The following is a 6000-nucleotide window of genomic DNA, read 5'->3' as shown; positions in this document are numbered from 1 at the left end:
GATTCCACATATGAGTGAGATTATGTAATACCTGTCTTTCTCTGGCTTATTTGGCTTAGCATAATACTCTCCAGGTCTATCCATGCTTTGCAAATGGTAAGAGTTCTTTCCTTTTGTACAGCCGCATAGTATTTCATTGTGTAAATGTACCACTGCTGTTTTATCCACTCATCTGCTCATGGGGACTTGGCCTGTTTCCCAAATCTTAGCTACTTTAATTTGTGCTGCTTTGAACATAGGTGGGCATATATTCGTTTTGATTGGTGTTTCTGGTTTCTTAGGATATACTCCTAGAAATGGGATCACTAGGTCAAATGAAAGTTCTATCTTTTGATTTGTTGAGGAAACTCTTCAGTGTTTTTCACAGGGACTGCACCAGTCTGCATTCCCAGCAGCACTCTAGTCTTATTTGCAAAGATTCTACCATGGTAAGACATATTGCATATTTCTCCCTTGACGAGAATTTCTTGAAGCATCATGAACTAGCTTGATCTGATGGATTTTGTGGAGAAACTTAAAAAGGGGTCTATGAAAAAGGACATTGTGGTGAGTTATGCTGTGCACGCAAACGAAGGGAACAGATGTGTACAGTCAGCCCAGTGTGGCCTGGGTTGCCTCTGTTGTTCTTCCCCTGGTTAGTGCTTTTCTCACTAACCCTCTTGTTACTGTGAGAAGACAGTGCTGTGTTGCTAACCCAGGCTTCTACAAGGTGGGGAAAAGTAGGTTTACAGTTGTGTGTGTGGAAAATAGTACAATTATGTATAAATAATCATACCACCATAAAGTCTGTGTTTCCCATACTCAACTGTAAACCTACTCTACCCATGCTATGTATGGATTAAGCTGGCTTGGGGGAGGAAGTCTATGGATCTAGTAGTTTCTCCTGATGGTAAGCTTTTAGGGTGCCTGGATCAATCTACCTTGGGCTTTTTGCTTCCATTGTGTATGAAGTGTGTGATCCAAGAGGCCAAGAGGCCACAAGAAGATAGCTCCTACAGATGGAATCTCCAAAGACACATATTTCATTTCTAGGCCAACATTTCACCTTATGAGATACTAGAGGCCCGGTGCACAAAAATTTGTGCACTTGGGTGGGCGGTCCCCTCAGCCCGGCCAGTGCCCTCTCTCAGTCTGGGACCCCTCGGGGGATGACCACCTGCTGGCTGAGGCCTACTCCCTGGGGGATTGGGACTAAGATGGCAATCAGATATCCCTCTGGCAGCCCTCAGGGGATGTCCACTTGCCAGCAGGGAGCAGACCTAAGCTGCAGTCAGACATCCTTAGCGCTGCTGAGGAGGCAGGAGAGGCTCCCACCACCGCTGTACTGGCAGCCATCAGCCTGGCTTGTGGCTGAGCAGAGCTCCCCCATGTCGGAGCGCACTGACCACCAGCGGGCAGCTCCTGCATTGAGCGTCTGCCCCCTGGTGGTCCGTGTGTGTCATAGCGACCAGTCATTCCAGTCTTTCTGCTGTAGGGGTCAGTTTGCATATTATATAGCAGGGGTCCTCAAACTACGGCCTACGGGCCACATGCAAACACAAATATTGTAATTGTTCCCGTTTCGTTCTTTTACTTCAAAATAAGATATGTGCAGTGTGCATAGGAATTTGTTCATAGTGTTTTTTTCAAACTATCCTCTGGCCCTCCAACGGTCTGAGGGACAGTGAACTAGCCCCCTGTTTAAAAAGTTTGAGGACCCCTGCTATATAGGATAGAGGCCTGGTGCATGGGTGGGGGCCGGCTGGTTTGCCCTGAATGGTGTCCCGGATCAGGGTGGGGGTCCAGCTTGGGTACCTGGCCAGACTGGGTGAGGGGCTGATGGCTGTTTTCAGGCTGCCTGCACCCCCTTAAGGGTTGGGGTCCCCACTGGGGTGCCTGGCCAGCCTGGATGAGGGGCTGAGGGCTGTTTTCAGGCTGCCTGCACCCCCTTTAATATGGGGGTCACCACTAGTGTTCCTGGCCAGCCTGGATGAGGGGCTGAGGGCTGTTTTCAGGCGGGCCAAGAGTGCAGCTGAAGCTCCCAGTCACTCCTTTTTTCTTTTTTTCTGTTTATTCTGGGATTTATTTACTTTCTGGGGTCCCTTGGCCTGGCCTACAGGAACCAGGCCTCTAGTTGTGAAACAATGCTGCTATGTACATGGGGGTGCAAATATCTTTTCAAGTTAGTGTTTTCATTTCCTTTGGATATATTCCCAGAAGTGGAATTGCTGGATCACATGGCAGTTCTATGTTTAATATTTTGAGGATATGTTTTTTTTTGTTTTTAATATAGTTTATTGATTTGTACAGAGAGGAAGGGAGAAGGATAAAGAGTTAGAAACATCAATGAGAGAGAAACATCGATCAGCTGCCTCCTGCACAACCGCCACTGGGGATCAAGCCTGCAACCAAGGTACATGCCTTGATCATAATCAAACCTGAGACACTTCAGTCTGCAGGCCGACGCTCTATCCACTGAGCCAAACCGGTTAAGGCAAAGATACGTTTTTTATTATTATTATTAATTTTTAATCCTAACTCGAGGATATTTTTTTCATTGATTTTTAGGAAGAGTGGAAGGGAAAAAGGGGGAACATTGACATGAGAGACACATTGATTGGTTGCCTCCTACACAGCCCCGACCAGGGGTGGGGAGCAAACTGCAATCTAGGATGTGCCCATGACCAGAAAGCGAACCCAAGACCCTTCGGTTCTAGGGCCAACATTCTAACCACTGAACCAAACCAGCCAGGGTGAGGATATGTTTAACTTTTTGAGGAACTGCCAGACTATTTTCCAGAATTTTACATTAATAGTAAATTTTGCACAATTTTACATTTGTACCAGCAATGTGTTAGAGTTTTAATTTCTCCACATCTTAACGAACACTTGTTAATATCTGTCTCTTTTATTATAGCATCCTAATGAGTGTGCAGTAGTTATCTCATTGTGGTTTTGGTTTTCATTTCCTCGATGACCAATGATACTGAGCATCTTTCCATGTGCTTATTGGAAAGTCTATTCAATCTTTCGTCCATTTTAAAAAATTGGGGTAGGTATTCTTTTCTTTATTGAGTTGTAGGAATTCCCTCCATGTTCTAGACACAAGTCCCTTATCAGATACATGATTTGCAAACATTTCCTCTCATTTTGTGGGTTGTCTTTTCAATTTTTGTTGATGATATCCTTTGAACACAAAATTTTAAAATTTTGATAATGCCCAATTTATCACTTTATTTTGTTGTTTGTGCTTTTTGATGTTATAGCTAAGAAACCAGTGCCTAATCCTAGGTCACAAAGACTTATACCTGTTTTCTTCTAACAGTTTTATATGTTTAAATATTTGATACATTTTTAGTTCATCTTTGTATGTGGTATGAAATGGGAATCCAACTTCATTCTTATGTATGTACATGTCCAGTTATTCCAGCATCTTTTGTTGAAGATTATTCTCCCCCATCTAATCAAAAATCAGTTGGTCATAAAATTGAATGTTTATTTCAGAATTCTTATCCCTCTTCCATTGGTCTATATGTCTATCTCTATGAAAGTACCACACCACATTGACTACTGTAGCTTTCTAGTAAGTTTTGAAATCAGGGAGAGCAAGTCCTCCAACTTTGTCCTTTTCCAAGATTGTTTAGTCTATTCTAAGCCCCTTTAATTTTAGGACCAGCTTCTCAAATTTCTGCAAAGAAGTCAGTTGAGATATTAACAGGGTGTGTGTAATCTGCCATCTTAACTATGTTAACTCTTCCAAACCATGAGCATGGGATGTCTTTCCATTCATTTAGTTCTTCTTTAACTTCTTTCAACAATGTTTTATAGTTTTCAAAGTGTAAGTTTTTCAATTCTTTTGTTAAATTTGTTCACAAGTACTTTGTTACTTTTGATGCTATTGTAAGTAAAATTCTTCATTTCTACTTTGTTCAATTGCAAGTGTATAGAAATACAATTGATCCTGAATCCTATGCCTTTGCTGAATTCACTTATTATAGAAGCATTTTTAGTGGATTCCTTAGTATTTAAAATATGTATGTTTTTATTGATTTCAGAGAGAGGAAGGAGAGGGAGGGAGAGAGAAACATTGATCGGCTGCTTCCTGCACGCCCCTTACTGGGGATCAAGCCCGCAACCCGGGCGTGTGTCCTGACTGGGAATCCAACCAGCAAACTCTTAGTACGTGGGACAAGGCTCAACTACTGAGCCACACAGGCCAGGGCCTTAGGATTTTTTATATACAAGATCATGTCATCTACAGTTTTTCTTCTTCCTTGCCCTATTGCCCTGGCTAGTCCCTCCAGTGCACTGAGCAGTGACAAAAGCAGACGTCCCTTTCTTCTTCATGATCTTTGGGGGAAAACATTAGGTCTCTCCCCATTCCATGTTATTTGTGGGGTTTTCTACTTATCAGGATATATCATTAACTAGGGTGAGGAAGTTCTCTATTCTTAGGTTTTTGGATGTTTTTATCATGAAGGGTGTGAATTCTGCCACATACTTTTTCTGTGTCTACTGAAATGATCCTTTGGCTTTTGTCCCTTGTGTAGTACATTGATTTTCAGATTTTGATCCAACTTATTCCAGAGGGCGTTTTCTCATGCTGCCTCCTGGGTCCCTGAGGTGCTCAGCTGTGGTAGCCTCTGGGCAGAGCGGAACTATGGCAGCCCAAACCCATCTTTCCTAGTTTTGGAATGGACTGTGCCTGCCTCCTCGAAGAACCCCCTCAGGAAGGCTGTCACATGAGAGAGCCTACCCCAGGCCAGGAACAGGGCTTCTTTGGAAGCTTGTGAGGATAGAGGGCATGTGCAGAGGGTGGGAGGGGCCGGCGCCAGCGCTCTGCTGCAGGGCTCCCGGGCATCTGGGGGCTGGCCCAGCAGCAGCGACCACTGCAGGGGCCCAGCACAGGCGTCCACTGCCACCTCAGGCTTTCCCACAGGGGGTCCCGGTGACAGGCTTCCCAGCTCTGTCCATCAGAATTGAGTGCCCCTGGACGGGGGATGGTGACTGGCTCCCACAGCATTCCCGATCGGTCGCCCCTCCTTCTGCCCACAGCTCAGCTTCCCTCCTGCCCCAACACAACCCACCTCCTCTCAGATGGGGACCTTGCCACTCTATTTCCTGGACTGCCAGGGAACATGCCAGGTGCTCAGAGGGCCCACAAGCAAAGGGAACATTTAATACACACACACACACATCTGAATATTGAACTGAAAACTTGCTGTAGACGTCAGAGGTAAAACCTGGGCTCTGCTCAATTACCAACAGAGTATCAACAGGTGTTTCCGAGGCATTTCTGGGTGTGGAAGAGAGCCTGGCAAATGGCGAGACCCCGAAATTCAGGATCCCAGGGTGTTACCTGGAACAGCGGGCTCTCCTCAAGGTCCCGCCAGCCCACCAGGCCCGCTCCAGCTCCAGGCGGCCTCTCCCCGTCAGGGAGGAAGGGGCCCTCAGGGCCAGCGCAGCACAGGATTCCACAGGTGCAAGTGGCACTACATCTGGGGACCATGAGAAGTAATCAGTGCAAGGCAGGCTTGGATGTGGGAGACAGGAGGAGGTCTCCCAAACCGGGGCCAGCACTGTGGGAAACCACGCAGGGCTGGAGAAAGGCACATGCCTGAGGCAGACTCACCCCTGAAGGGCCTGCCTTCTCCAAAGACATGATGCCGGGAGGGGGAGGGGCCCTCACCTGGCCACATGCTCCCCCTCCCTGCTACCTCCCCTTCCCTGCTACCTCCCCTTCCCTGCTACAGTTAGCATCCGAAGTGAGTCAGGACACCCACTGAGGCCTGTCTTCTTGGGGAACAAGGATCCATAATAAACTGCTCTCCAGTCAACTGTGACTAGGCCACTGGGGGACACCAGCCCTGCAAAAGCAGCCCAGGGCCTTCCCTGGGGATGACCCGCCCACACCTGTGAGGACATGACCAAAGTCACCAGCCCACAAGGCCAGAGCAAGGGCAAGAAACACAGAGGAAGCAGGCCAGTCCACCCCTGGCATTCAAACCCCACCAGATGGAA

Source organism: Myotis daubentonii, chromosome 6 (genome assembly GCF_963259705.1).
Source record: "Myotis daubentonii chromosome 6, mMyoDau2.1, whole genome shotgun sequence".
In the NCBI taxonomy this organism is placed as follows: domain Eukaryota; kingdom Metazoa; phylum Chordata; class Mammalia; order Chiroptera; family Vespertilionidae; genus Myotis; species Myotis daubentonii.
The sequence above is the reverse complement of the archived record's forward strand: the minus strand, read 5'-3'. Positions refer to the sequence as shown.